We start from the raw sequence: 16,807 nt of genomic DNA, 5'->3' as shown, positions 1-16,807 counted from the left end.
TATACTTGCTATAGCCGCGATCTACAACGACTCGTTTGTCGACACACTCTATATTACTAATATTAGAGTAGTATTAATATATATCATTTAAATAAAAGTTCGGATTTATAGCAATTATTGCATATTCATTTTAGATGTAGTGAAACATATCGCAACAGTATACAGATACGTATCTCTAATACCTATATATATCGTAAATCCTATTTCTTATCTAGCCTTAGAGGTCTAATGGTTTCTATCATCCTAAAACCACATACTTTTGATGTCGACACCAAGAAGGTCGATAAACTAAGACCGCACAATGTATTAGTAATTATTGTATATAGGTATATATACCAAAATACACGACACACTTTATTTTGATGTTTTGATTTACAGAGAAGTTGTCAGATAGCATATCACAATAATCATGAATAAATCTTAAGTCGAGGGTGTTTTAGTCGAGATAAAAAGTTGTGGGTGTATATCACGGTATTACATACGACTATTGTGTATGGCGTGCGACGTGCATATACGATATCGATGTATATATGATATATACTTAGTAAAGTACTAAGTAAAGTGCAGGATTCGGATTCAACGCATCTAAGAATAATGATTCACAACAAATTGAATTATTATATTTATAATTGATGCAACAACGACTACAAATATGTAAGTTTATAGGATAAAGAATGAATAAATGATCAAATAATCATTGTATAACTAGTTATTGTATAATTTAGCAGGAATTCCCCAAAGATACAGATCATTTAGATGGTTCTACTCATTAAAACTTTTGAGGGGGAAAGTATACTCAATTCTGCCTCGTGTATGCCTGTAGATTACTTGTGTATGGAAACTTTTACAGGGAAGGGTCAGAACATCGCGTTCGAAGTCCGTCTCTTCACGCATTACGCATACGCACGCGAGTGTAAAATCAAAGAGAGTTTGTTATTGAATTAAACATCTGCGTACATCGTTTTAGCAGGTTATAGGTACGGTTAATATATATAATATAGCACATCATAGTATGTCTATAACCTATAATTCATGTGTATCTATACTTTCTTTTTGAACGATGAACGAAAGAAAAAATATGACGGGTTATAACATGTAGGTATTATATAGGTTAACATTATGATGAGTACATTGTATACAAATTCCATAAAACATTTACAGATTACGGAGAGAAAACGATATAAATTTAGTAGATATATTCATAATTTATACTTAATTATAGTTAATGGTATTTATAGTATTGTGTAGGAAATACGATTTTTTTAGAAAAAAAAACAGTAATTACGTCGGAAGCATCACAGGCGGGTTGTACACTGTCACCCTTACCCCTTCCCTAGAGCAGCTACGGAATCTCAATGGCACCCACAACGACATACAACCACATATTATAATAGTATTAAAGTTCTGCTTTGATATCCGTGTGTCGCTGTATTAATTTGTTTATTTATTTTATCGCTGTATTAATATGCCTAGTCCACTTATTATGTTTTATTTAATAAAGTTGTGTATATAATATATATACTTGTTACCTATTGATATTTACGAGTATGTATTACCTATTTTTTTAAATCAGTAAAAAAAAAGGTTAACTATATATGTCCAAAATTGTAATAAAAAAATGAGTAATATCTAACACTACGCGTAAAAAACCTCGCTAAGAAAAAAAAAACAAGTTAGAAAAGTTGCAGTGATTTAAAAAAGGGGCTAAGTAATTTCTTAAATTCATTAGTATAGAAATTGTTTATAATTGTATGTATTTGACGAAGTGCGATAATTTAATACAAATAAATTAACTTAGCTTGACGGCTACTCATAGTATGTACTGAAATAGTGTTATGGTAATATTATACAAATATAAAATGGGGACGTAAATATTTATGTCAGCATTATATGTTTAGTTGTAATCGTACATATTAGTATAGCCACCAAGCTAAGTTAATTTATTTGTATTAATAATTATCGCACTTCATCAAATACAAACAATTATCAACAATTTCTATACTAACGGATTTAATAAGTTATTTAACCACTTTTTGATAACACAACTTTTCGAACTTGAGTTTTTTTTTCTTAGCGAGGTTTTTTACACGTCATATATTTTGGTTGATATATATATATATTATATATTCATAGTAAAAAAGGGATTCGTTAAAGAATGACACAAAAAAAAGTAATAAACTCGATCCTTAGTCTATGTCATTGTCCTATACCTATATGTATAGGCAGGTAATCGATAATAACAATAAAAACAATTTATACAATATATACGAAGGTTATACATAAACCAATGACGGACACGCCTGCCTATTTTTAAAATAATCAATTTTTAGCTATACTTAATCAATTCGTGAGATAATATATTATCGAATATAGATAGTGAGTATGTGCATGACGTGTGTCGTTCGAACCACAAAGTAATAATTTCGAACGGATATCGGTAAAATTTATAGAACCACCGTCGCCGACCGTTACATGCATCCAATTTAAAACGGGTGAGAAATACGATTTCACCGGTAAAATCACATTGGGAAAACGCACAGTTTTTACAACGCACGCTTACGTATTACACACAGGCGTGTCCTAATAGTATAACGTGAATACTAGTAATATATTAAACATTATACGTACCGTACAAATTCGGCATAAAATCGCGCATTGTCCGTCGGCAGAAACAAATTTTACCGCCTCCCTTCTAAGCGGTTTCTAATACGCTTCTAATACGATAAATTAATATTGTATAGGTATTATTGAGCAGATTGTGTGTAAAATAAAACGCCCACTGCAGCCGTAGATACACTCCGCGCAGGGGAGGAGATGTATTAATCAAACGAAAAATATATTATTATTATTATTGTACGTAGGCAGAGGCATACCGTATATGTGCATGTACCTACTTTGAAAAGATGACAAAAATAAATATAATTTCGATTTCAGTGTCGATTGTGTACAAGACGTACCTAAGCAACGACCGTGTCGGTTATTATATTCTTGTAAAAATATAATATGTATATACCTATTATAATATGTGCATATAATATATTTTGACAGTAAAGGGGAGTTTTATTTATTTGTATATCGCTTACGCTCATCAAAACGCATTAAAATATACAGCGGCCGTTATATAGGTATATACAATTATATTACACTCGACTGTAGCGTAGCATAAAGTTAAGACGATTTATCTTGTTGGCTCGTATTTTGCTGCATTTTTGCGAAAACACATGTCTTTTAATTCGGGATTGAATTGATTTATAGCTCTGCCAATAGTAATAATTTGTTTTACATTTTTAGTGCCACTTATATACAACTATATATAATATAAATAAGTGACTAATAATATTTTATGATATAGATAAAATAGTAGCCTGCAGATCGGTATTCGAGAAAAAGGATTAACATTCAAATATTAGTATAAGGTTATGTTTATAGATATCAGTAATCATAGTACACCTTACAGTAGGTAGTATTTTTACAGGGCGATTGTATTAACACTAATTAACCAATAACATACAATGCAATATAGGCATATAAAATATGCTGATAAAATTAATAAATTAATAGTTTTAGTCTTTAGATTTAATTTTCTTGATATTGTATTTTGCACGTGTTCCAAACAGGTTCACGCGTCTCCCCGGTATATACAAATATATAATATATCATATAGGCTAATGAGTAATAAGTAGGCGGCACTGTGACAGTACCGTAGTTTGATTTTTAAACGATAAGTCTGCGTGCAGATAGGTATATAACTCTCATTTGATGTTTTAAATTGTTTAAACGTAGTATTTAGAGTTGTTGACGGGTTCACGTTCAAAAGAATCCCCACTCGCGTGTACGGACGTCGGAATATAAGCCGTCGTCAGTCACGCGTATAAAACATATAATATTAATGTGTCTGTTGAAAAAAAGTTTCGTTAAAATATAATATAATATTATATTGTGGCGCGCGGAAGGCTATATAGATACGATTAAAGAATCACAAAAGAATTGATTTACATTCCGCTGCACTCTTTCCTCTGTCTACATCTTTCACTTCAAAACTTCCAAGTTTTAAAATATATTCCAGAGAAGAATAAAAACAAATATATACCTATATTTACCAAACATTCTATCAAAGAGTACAAACAACGAAATATGATTTCGATTTCGAATCAACTCAGAAACAAAAACAGTGCGAAAACATTAACGCTTATTTGATTACGCAAATATAGTGATTACACGCACGTTCCATTTATATTGTATGAAATATACATTAAATAGGACAGGTAATCTATATAAGACAACCGTTAAATACGTGGATTTTATGCATATGGCACATGTGAAATAATATGCATTATGTATACGGGATGCAGTGTGATAATGTGACTGAATTATTTTGGTTGACAAATGAAAAATAAATATTCAAACGATAAATTTCCAAATCCTTCACATACACCCTATATATATGCAAACATAATATATAATATTATAATGTAGGTGTATATAGTTGAACAAATTGTAATTGTCAACAGCTGCGACGACAAACCGCGACAAACGATTATTATTACGATTGCTACACATACATGGGTATGATATTATATATTATGCACGCCACAATTGCGTACTAGAGTGTAGGCGATAATTCAAATGGCTCACGACACGCAACCATTGCGCGAATTGTAACACGTCGATATACAAAATATATAATAATATATACACATAGTGATTCAAAAAATGCTCATCCCCCGTTTTCTTTCTTTAATAATTATAATTAATTTAAATTCAGGTTTTTGGAATTTATAAACAGTATACACTTTAAGGGTCATGTTTTCAAATACTCAATTTTTTTTTATATTTTTTAAATCGATGATATCCATTTCGTTTTTTTTTTTCATATGAGAACTACCCTGTTTTTCTTTAAACCGTAAAGCAAATGATTTATTTAAATCTTATAAATAAACTAAGTATTTAAATTAATTCATTAATAAACGAAAAATTAGGGTGAGCGCATGGTTGTTGAATCACCCTGTACAATGTATACGCGTGTTAAATGATTACAATATTCGTTTGTGTTTGCATAATACACGCGGTGCGAAATTGTAATAGGTATAGTAGTATACAATTATTACACAGGCGAAACAACGGCATCCGCCAAAGGAGTCAATTTGTTTATCGTATAATATCATATTATACTGTCATGACTTGAACATTGTTGCATGTTTTTTTTGGTAGACTAGATTTATTGCTAGGAAATCTAGAAATTAATTTCAAGACTACGAATGAAATCAAACTTTATAGCCCATATATTTGTATATTTAGAGATTTTTTAATTTTAAGTGCATATTCTTTCTTGGCTAAACAAAGACGCATTGCTGAAGGTACTAATGGTTTATTTGTAGTATTTTTTAAAAGGTAAAATCGAATCTTCTAAACTAATAGTTTCGCGTATAAGCTACTGCTCCTAATACTGCTCCTTTTTACATTTCATATGCCAAAACTATTTATTTAGCAGAAGAGCCGCTAAGAAGACGTGGACCCAAATTTTCAAACCTGATTATTTTTATTTTTGTGTATATTTATGATTTTTCAAATACGGTTAAGTTTATTACTATCTATATTTATATTTTGCCAATATTAATTTAATTAATTGAAAATTGTACATACTTTTGTTAAAAGGGCCAAGCCCTTTAAAATAATAAGCCGATTCATCAAGTATGTATTAGTTTTATCCTTGGGAAACCAAGCATGACGAAGTTGCAAACTTCAAAATTTCTATAATCGGGATTTGAATAAATACATGATGATAAAATGGGGGCATGCGCGTGCTCCACGTTAAATCATTCTTCAAATGTAGGGCAAGACTGTATGTATAGTCACTCAGATCGCACACTATATATTATGAAACCACGCGTTGTTCTATATTAACCATTATTCGGAAAACGTGCAATACAATATATTGTGTACACGCGCTCTAGTGTATATATAGTACCTATATACACAATCGATGGCGCATAACGAAACGGGGGCTTTCCCGGAAAATCCCGAAAGGGTCTCCGGAAACGATGTGTATCGGGCGAGATTTGCGAAGAAACTTTTTAGAACGTTATTATACGCGCGAGCGTCTCACAGACATTTAAAATATATTATATATAATCATGATAGAGAGAGAGAGAGAGAGAGAGAGAGAGTGGTGTCGTGCAGTAAGTAAACCCCTCAAGTGGCTTTTTGGTTTTTGTCAGAGACAGTCCGAATATATATGTAATGTGTTATACGATTTACGGAGATTAAACAAGTCCTACGAAAACGGCAAAATAATAGTTTCCGAAAATCGTATCGCGAAGCGCTATTATCGTTGCAGCCGCCTAGCATCCGCGTAACCCACATGCATATATCAATATATTACAATGTTAAATCACATCCGACAAATATGCTTACATGCTTACAAAAAATAATGTACCTACGTCCTATACTTATTATATATTATTATGTTCAGCGAACTGAGACGGTTTACAAAGTCATATTATATTATTATATCATTTTGGAGGCTGGCACACGTATGTTTCGATCCACCCCCTCCCCCATATTTTACTCAGAAAATAAATCCGTACAGATTCAGATTTTCATCGTACAGATTCATACAAATTCCATATAAAATATTTATGAAAAAAAAAATGTTAATAAATATTTACGGTTAAAAATACTCTTATTACCACCTACCTACCTATACCTACTGTTTATCACTTTGAACAATAGGCGTACAAAGTTCACAAAATAAAATAAATCATATTGTTGTGACTATTCACAATAATATGTTGATGGATATGACCATGGGATAGCTGCAGCCGCTGCAGGCTTTGGGGGCAGCACTAAACTACGCGAACGGCACCGTAACCCAATTGATGCGTTATTGATCCGTATACGGCCGCAGTTTTTGCCCGGCCGACTATCTATGCGACATTAACTATTCGGAGTTTTCCGCTATATTAGGTTGTTGATTCGTTACTATAGGTATACATAACATATTATTTTTCTCATTGATTCCGTCACGATTTTCCGCAAAACCTATAATACTGTGAGTACGTTAACTGGAACATCGATGCTCGGTTTACATTATCATAAATCATAATATTATAAAAAAAAAAACAGGCATAGCAGTATACATATTGCAAGACGTCTACAGAAAATCACGATAGTACCTATACATGTATTTAACGGTTTAAAGGGTTTCCGCACAGAACTGTTATATAGGCTAATAGAGTTCAATGCGTTGTATACATATAGGTATTTACATTATAAATATAATGACATTTTCCAATAATAAACAATTTGTTTTCTGAATAATTCTTGATTACCCATCGTTTTCTCTTTAACGGTTCGGACATCCATTATGTATTTATATTGATCTCGACTTTATTTTAAGAATAAAGTGATAACAGAGCAAAATAATAAGACGATACAATTACAAGGTTATAATATCAACACGACGAATGACGCGTTTTATTATTCCCGAAATGAATATGCAATAAACAAAATAGGTGAAATGCTTGCCCGAGAAAAAGCAGTCTGATAAAGTCTTTATCCCACTATTCTAGAGTATTATTTTTCAAACACGATTTTAAACCACCGTCGCAGTGTGTATTATATACACAATATATGAATATATCATATATTATTAAACGACGGAATTACGTGAAAAAGTTTAGCGACAGAATTTATTTACACATTACAAAATTTTCGTTCGATGAAGGCGAATAGTTGTTCTTCATTCGAAACTCAAGCTCGATCGATACACCTGAGTGTTTTTTTTTTTAAATGATTTATGCGCGAGGATCGAGCACTGCATGCAAATCGGACGTTAAAATATCAAAAGGTACAAATATTACAACATATATACGCCGTAAGGGTGGACTGAATATAAAAACACAACACATTACTTATATTTACACACACGCGCACTACCCACACATCATGGCCGGTATAAAAAACAATAAAAGATAAAACTGTTGTCTATGAAACAATTTCGACACCTTTTGTGTGGCGTGCTCTGCCGACGTGTGTGTGCAGGTAAGGAGGATTAAATCTTAATATAAACGTCGGATTAGGCTCATTCGTATAAGGTGTGTGATGGTGCGTATATATTATATAGGTGCGAAGATGAATATGATATAATATTACATCGCATTACTTTTTTTGTGTATGCTTTATAGGTGTGCGCGCGTGTGTACATATAGCGACGAGGTGTAATGTTCGCGAGGAGGCGACGTCCGTCGCAGGAAAGAAAAAACGATTTCGTCGACGACAAAAGGTCCGGTCGAGTGTGAAGCGCACAAAAGGCTCGTCGTCTTGCGTCCAAAAAAAAAATAATAATAATAATAAAAACGGTCGTCAACGATTAGATAGCCCGGAACTAACGGACCGGATGTGCGTATACGTATATAGAGTATACTGCAAGTATATAGACAGGGTCACCTATGGGCTCTCTCCCCCCCCCCCCCCCATCGATGTAATCGGATCGTAAATCCCGAAAAATTTCAAGTGGATATACCTATATAGCGTGTAATAATATAATGATAATAATAATTCAAACCAACTGGATACACATCATATTATATATTGTACCCATATATATTTAATAATCGAACGAACTGTATAGAATTACAAAGGCGTCGGTAATCTCGAACGCGTTGTTCTCACGGAATTATAAATAATGTAATTTGTGAAATGCACGTTAAGTTGATTTTTTTCACTAAAAGCATTCTTGTGCGCGAAATCCGTGAACTCGTCGATTACAATCGATCATGCGCTTCATTATGATTATTATTATTATTATTATTACTCAATCGAATTCACCCCTCCCCCCCAAAAAAAACTATGTAATTGGCATAATTATGATGTATATAGGTAATAATATATGACTGGTGATGCGTTTTCCTCGATTCTCGAGCAATCTTTTATGTTTTCTCACGCTTTCCATTTTTTCCCAACGAACGAAATACACATCCGTATTCGGAGTGATCCATTTAAATGATTACGCTATAATTTCTTCAATCTACTATTGACATACACGTCGAATATAAATGAATTTAAAAAAAAATTCAGATTGGATTTAAAATAAAATATAAAATAGTAATTTTTCGGTGAAGACTGTTTTAAAATTTAGCGTAGCTTGTAGCAGTTTAAAATGGATCCACACTGTATACGTACAAACTTACATAGTATATATTATATACTAAACATATATATAAATGTACGTATACAATATATACCTACCTACCCATACTTTTACGTATATATATATCTTTACAGCTTTACATTTATTCGGTATACTTTTATTTTAGAAAAATTCCAAGTAATGTACGCGACGGTGATTTCTCTCCGTCAACTGGCGATGTTCACGACCGCGTTTGTCATTACTCATCGCCAATAATAAATATAGCCAGGGTAAAACGCAAAGAGAGTAACACATGGTAGGTAACAGCAATAGCTTGCTTTTAGGTACAGGAACCGGAAAGAGAATGAAAGGAAACAAATATGACAGGGACGTTGGTGCTGTCAAACATGCATATAATATATAATAATTAATATTATATAAGTTGTATAATTATACAGGATATATAATTTATGTTGATATTATTTTATAGGATATGTATGATTTGACACAAGTGTATGAAGTTAGCTCTCCAAGTCTAAATTACACCAGACAAATTGTAAGTTGTAGAGCTTAAATTTTAAGTAATTGTTAGTGGTTAATTTTGGCTTCGTGTTAGGTATATCTTCGAATAACAGTGGTTGAATTGTAACGAAGCCAAAAGTAACCACTAACAATAACTTAAAATTTAAGCTCTACAACTTACAATTTGTCTAGTATAATTTAGACTTGTAGAGTTTAATTTGTATAAGGAATTGTCAGTTGATTTTTGGAATTTTTAAGTTGATAAATTCGAAGGTATAATTTGCGGGTAAAATTAACCACTGTTACAATTAAAATATTTAAAATTTAAAATGGAACTTAGAAATTCCCAAAAACCAAATCATCGAGTCGATGAACTTAAAATTCCAAAAATTAACTTAATATTCCCTTACAACACACAATTTTGTAAGGTATAATTTGAAAAAATTTGGGGTGAGGGGCTTTACACACATCGATTCGATTTTATACTGAATTACATTTAAATATGTTTTACTGTTCTAGATACACCCTGTACATAAATAAATTGAAAGAATAATGCGAGGAATTGTCGACGTACGTTTGCCGCAGTCATCGTCGATCTGTCATAATATTCGTCAGACTACGCATCGAAGCAGTATGATGAACATGCGTGCGCACACCCAAGCCGTAAACAAGTAATAGCGATGTCACAGTGCGGCAAAATACAATCCGTCCGAGACATTAAAACAACGCGTGCGTCGGAATCGAAGGCGGCGGGGTAATATAATTTGCGAGAAATCGCCCGAGGAGACGAGACTATGCGAACCCTCCGGAGACGATATGTGGCTATATAACTGGCAGTATACTATAATATATGTATACGTCGTCGTCGGATATATATTATTATACTAAAAAGGTGGTAAACTATACACACATATTCACTGTACCTACTGCGTTTACGACGACGGTTTATAGTGTGATCGTTTGTTTTGTGCATATACAGGATGATCCATTTGATCAACTGTAATCATATTATTATTATTTTTTTTTTTTATCCCAAGATTTTTAGTTTTTACGGAATTTCGTAGTTTTCATTTCAATACGATTTTAATTATAAACATTTAAGTTTCAGGCGATTATGTACCTACCTATATTCATTTTGGCAAATATTGCCACACTACTCCACTCATCTATAGGTATACCAACTGGGAAAATTAGTGTGGTGGGTTAAATGTATCATCCTGTATACGTGGGACGAATGACAATCAACGGCGGACGGAATTCAACGAGAACGAACCTTTGAGGGATGACGTTAAGACTGGTATTTTGGGACTATATAAAAGAACGCATTATTTTATTGTTATTACTTATTGGATGACAACGGAAATGGGGAACGCAATAACGCAAGCGCCGTCTCCATTTTATAATACATTTAGTCAGACCATTGGCGACGTTCTGCGTGTAAAACGGGCGTCGGTAGGTATATAACACAATACGTATTCCGGGGCTGGGTTTTATGTAGATGGTCAAATTATTTAAATCACCGAAAAAAATACGATTGTAAGCGCGAAATTTACATTTGAGTGGACTTTTTACTACAACCACCGTCTTTTGTGAGTTTATACGCACACACGCACACACACACACACACACACCGATAATACCCTCTAATAAAGGCACTATTTGATTAAAGGGCAGACCACCTACAGCAAAGGCTGCGATAACTTGATGTAAAAAGTTTTATGAATATTCAAAAATACATAATATAGTAGGTACCGTGATTGCGTGATTATAGCTTGACGGAAACGAAAATAATAATGATTTAATATTCATTCGTTGTAGGTACCTACCTATTAGCATTATATTATTAATTATTATATAGGTCATAGTTGTCATGCCTACGTAAAAAATGGAAAAAGATTGGTTTTTTTTTTAAAGATTTAAAAATCGCATGACTCCAACTTCATCACACCAAACAAAAAAAAATAAAAAAAACCACACGATAATTTATTTAATATACAACAATATCACGACTGTTCGATTTGAAGGGACATACGTCATAGGTATACTTCGTTGGTTCAAAAAAAAAAAATAAAAAAATAACACAGTATGCGCGCGCGTTAAGGTCGCATAAAAGAATCCTTCGCGTGGAATAGTTATAGTACCTATACCTATATAATATGTAATATGTTGACGAAATAATCTTCGCGGAAACCTGAACGTATACCTCAGTTATCTGTACGTATCTACACTATAATAATACATATAACCAACTGCAAACACCCGTCATTTTCACCCTGTCCAATATTCATTATTATATAATATAAAATGTTTTTTTCACAGCCGAATCTATATATTATATAAACGAGACAGCCGATCATATAATAGTTGCTAACGGCTGTATCAAGATCAACGTCATTGTCACCAATGCATATATATATATTATATATACACTATACAGGATGATTCTTTTAACAGTTAACACTAATTAGGTAGGTTACACCAACTTTCGACACGCATAAAAGATTTTTAAAATATTGTTTTAAAAAATTTAGTTATTTGATATAATAATATTTTTTAAAAAAAAGCACGATATTTCTATAATATTTATAATTATTTAAATGTTTTACTTTTTCGAATGACCGGCATACATTTTTTGTTTCGTATTCCGAAGTAGTACATTTTTCTGAGAGTTGTTATGCAGCCATGTTGATATAATATATTGTATAATAATGAAGTATGCAATTAGTAGGTAGTTAATTAGTTATAACTTAAAATGATTTAAAGTTATATGAGCCGATTGGAGTAGCACTGCAGACGTACCCTACACAATAAAGTATCCACATAAAATTCCCTGACAAAATATGGGTCTACTTACTACGCTCATATTATGTATCTAGTTAATGTATTAGCATTAAGGAACAAAATAAATTAAAAAATATAACTTTTTCAAAAACAATAATAGGTATTTTATGAGATTATAAGTATTTAGTAGTATTTACTATTAAACATAAAACAAATCACCCATTATACAGCTAAGTCGCATAAATATCGTCTATATCGTATACCTATATTATGTTTAACAAATCTCAAATAAATTATAAACAGTACCTTAATACTCCCAAACAATGACTCACGATTTATCCATTTAACTTTGGTAAGCCTATTATTAAGACACTATCATGAAAAAAGTAATCAATCCAGTCAAAACTTAAAGTACCTAGGTACCTATATAATATAACAACATAAATTAACACAAATTATGCCAATCGGGCTTACCGCCTCCTTTTGAAAATTACCCGTGGGAAGACCTCAAGATTACTACATATAACAGTCTATACTGTGTATTGAATTTTTTATATCACACTACGTTCTCGGTTATACCTTACAATTATATATTTAGAATTATATTATATGTAAATTTATGATTTGCGAGATTTCTAAATACTTTATATTATTTATAATTTCTATCGTGTAGTCTAATATCATTATAATATGTTAATACAGGTACATCAAACACAGATTAAAAATTATGGAACGCATTAATGCGCAGTATATAAGAACAAATATACTATACATATTTATACAAGCAAACAGACAATATAGTCACAATATGTTATTTGACATCAAACTGTAGACAAAAATTACATATATTATTGGTCGTTTTCGTTTCTGATTGCGAGTCCGTTCTATTATAGAAACTCAGAAATATAGTATCTATACTTAATACATTTTATGTAATGAGAATTTTTATAATAACAATATTTAACAGCACAATAAATATATTATGTATGCCGATATACGGCCGCGGGTAATATATAATGGTGAGCATCACATGGTGTGCGAGTTTAATATTTCGGTGACACATGGCTGTGAAAAGTCGAAAATCAATTCTATAACGATTGGAACTCAAAAGTGGAGAAAAAAGTGAAACGACGTCGTCGTCCGTATATTACATATAATAGTGTTTGTTCCACGTGCGCGTATTGTATATCGTATTTACTATATTTACTATAAATATATTTATCTCGACGACGTGACCAGGAATGACGTTAGAGAGCGACGATAAAATGTCGATCTCCTCTAAGTATATAATATACAAATATTAAATGTATCGGTACATATGGAGCAAACTTGATACCACACCAAACGGTTTTCGAACTATATTGTCGCAAAAAGTAATCGACATTTTTTTTACATACGTATATATACTACACCTGTGTATACTTTGTATATAAAAACGAAAGGGTCACTTTTCGACGACTCTTTGGTTGGAGAAAACTTTACATCGGTTAAAAATATTACGTCCACGATTTTAATCGATATTTAAGGTGATTGTTCATACACTAATGCGTAAAACATACAACAAACTTAAGTGTTTACGAAGGAGAAAAAAATGTTTTAATATGTTTCATTGTAGTAATATTCTTTTAGGTTCTTTAAATTTCATAGCTATGAAGCCGAATAGTTTTTTGAAAATGTTGGTAAACAAATACCGAAATTTGAATAAATAGTTTAGATCACTGTATTATATACTTATACAAAGTACATTCCACGTTTATGATAAGTGAACTTTAAATGGTTATAAATAAAAAGGTGGGCAAGTGGATGTCGCTCTGCTGTACTGTAGGTTACAAGTGGGTCACTGTATAATGTATGGTATTAAATTTGAATTCAATGATATATCATTGTATAAGAAAAACGATTCTGAGTGGAGACGATATGTCAGTCTAGGTATAAGACATATTATACACTTATCTATGGTATTAAAAAAAAAATTGACCTATAATAAATTCCAAATTAATCATATCACAATATCCATTAGGTACATATAACGCGTTATACATCAACAACAAACCGTGATACTATCATCATAATATATCGATGAAAATATTACAAATTAGAAGTTTCAAGTGCCCACGAATAATATTATACAATCACAACAAAATAACTAAAATAGTTATTCTAGGTTTTTATGTAATTTCGTCCAAATTTGAACTTAAAATGACTATACAAATAAACTGTGCTTGTGTATTTTTTAGATTTTTTGGTAACCGAATTATCTATTTACATGGAATCTTGTTTTAAATTTTCAATCCTTAGCTATAAAAACTGAACATTTTATAATTTATTAATTACAATGGTTGATAATTTTCGAGATTTTGATAAATTCTGTCCAAATTTGATCTTTAAATGCTTATAAAAAAAAACTGTGCCTATGTATTTTCAATATTTTTCAACTGCTATTGTAAAAATATATCAGGAGTCTTGTATTAAATTTTTACACTTTTTGGCCCAACAGATAAAACTTTATTGATATTTATAGAAAAAAAAACTAAAAAAATTGAAAACTGAAAATGCCCGTAAACAGCTCAAAAAGTGTCAAAATATTTTCAAAATTGTATGGTGTATAGGAAATGCTAATATAAACATTCAGTGAAATTTTCATGTATCAACAGTTATTCGTTTTTGAATTACAAGAAAATAAGGAAATCGGTACATGAGAAATCGAGTGAATATCTAATGTTGTAAAAATATGAATTTAAAACGCTCATAAAAATTTAATTTGACTTTCTTGTAGAAATTTTTTTTTTGATAAAGTTAGACAAACTTATGAGGAATCTTGTATTAGATTTTAAAATCTTAGATTTAAAAAGAAAATTTTTTATGAATTTCTAACTCAAAATAATTTGCAAATTTTCGTGATTTTTCCGTATTTTTTCAAGATTTGAACTTTAAACGTGTATAAAAAAAAAACTGTGACTAAGGATTTTTAATTTTTTTTCATCTGCCTTTGAAACAATAACCTAGGAGCCTTCTATTAAATTTTCAAGCTTTTTTACCCAACAAATAAAATTTTATTGATATTTATAGAAAAAAAATTTAAAAAAACTGAAAACTGACAATGTCCGTAAACAGTTCAAAAAAAGTCAAATTATTTTCAAAATTGTATTGTGTATAGAAAATGCAAATATAAACAACCAGTGAAAATTTCATGCATCTACGGTCATTTGTTTTAGAGTTACACCAATAACCAAAATCGATTTTGTTAAAAATCGATTTTGCGTAAAAATTCCCGTTTTTCCTTAATTTTTCTTTTGTTTTTCACATCGCTTTTGAAAACTACTGGGAAATTAAAATTTTGACCTCCCCAATGCACCAACGATATTCACTTTCCCATCGAACAAGATACTGAAGTCGAAAATCGAAGCATTATTTCGACTACTTATCGTGTACACAGACACAAAAATAAAAAAATAAAAAAAAAAATAAAAAAAAAAATAAAAAAAAAAAAAAATAAAAAAAAAAACACACATCATTGTAAAATCAATACATTCATCGTTTCACTCAGAATCTAAAATAGATTGTTAGCACAACTCGTTACAACGGTATTTATAAACCAAAATCGAAAAGACTATCATGAAAAGTATTGAAAAATTATAAATTGAAAATACATTTGTTAAATTAAAAACCACAGATATTGATCGAGCATCAACAATTCCTTCACTGTATAAAAATACAACTGAACGACATACAGCTATAGCACGTAATCAATTGCAACAACACAAGAAACTCAAAAATGGGTATGCTATAGGGGAGGAGTGATAGTTGAAAGACTACACATTAGGAAATGTTTTGCTAGCTGGAAAGCGGTCTTTCCTATAACGTATGTCGTACTTGGGATTTTATAAATGGTTTTATTGATCAACGGCAATCACACGATAACTCGCAAAAACAGACTACTGTCGAAATTTGCACGCCTCGACGTGAACATTCTACGCCACACAACAGCTGTATACATAATAAATAAATACATACATATTACATATATATATATACTATAAGGACAGAAGAAAATAAATGTAAATAGCATTTTGACGGACACTTTGGCAGTTCGGCGTATACTCTATAGAGTATACCTTTTTACACATATACTTACAGGACTACAGAGTGGTTCTTTTAACCGGCAAAACTATAACTATATAAATAAGTCAGTACATTTCTCAGTAAGTTTTTATGATTTTTTGTGAAGAAAAAAGAATTTTTGTTAAAATACTATCGTTTACTATTTATATTTTTATCATGGTGGATTAAAACTCCTTTAAGCTGCAACATAAAATATCATCATTTTAATTTCACAATCTAGAGTAGTACCTATTATAGGTACTTTTCTACAAA

At 31.2% G+C, this 16,807-nt stretch overlaps 1 protein-coding gene across 2 annotated transcripts in view; it reads right to left on the bottom strand.

Moving 5' to 3' along the window:
* The window catches only part of LOC132949970 (centaurin-gamma-1A), a 114,748-nt gene that overhangs the window by 10,558 nt on the left and 87,383 nt on the right, over positions 1–16,807 (bottom strand). The window lies entirely within an intron of this gene.

This window comes from Metopolophium dirhodum, chromosome 8 (assembly GCF_019925205.1).
Source record: "Metopolophium dirhodum isolate CAU chromosome 8, ASM1992520v1, whole genome shotgun sequence".
Lineage (NCBI taxonomy): Eukaryota > Metazoa > Arthropoda > Insecta > Hemiptera > Aphididae > Metopolophium > Metopolophium dirhodum.
This window is presented reverse-complemented; position numbering and strand designations above follow the sequence as displayed.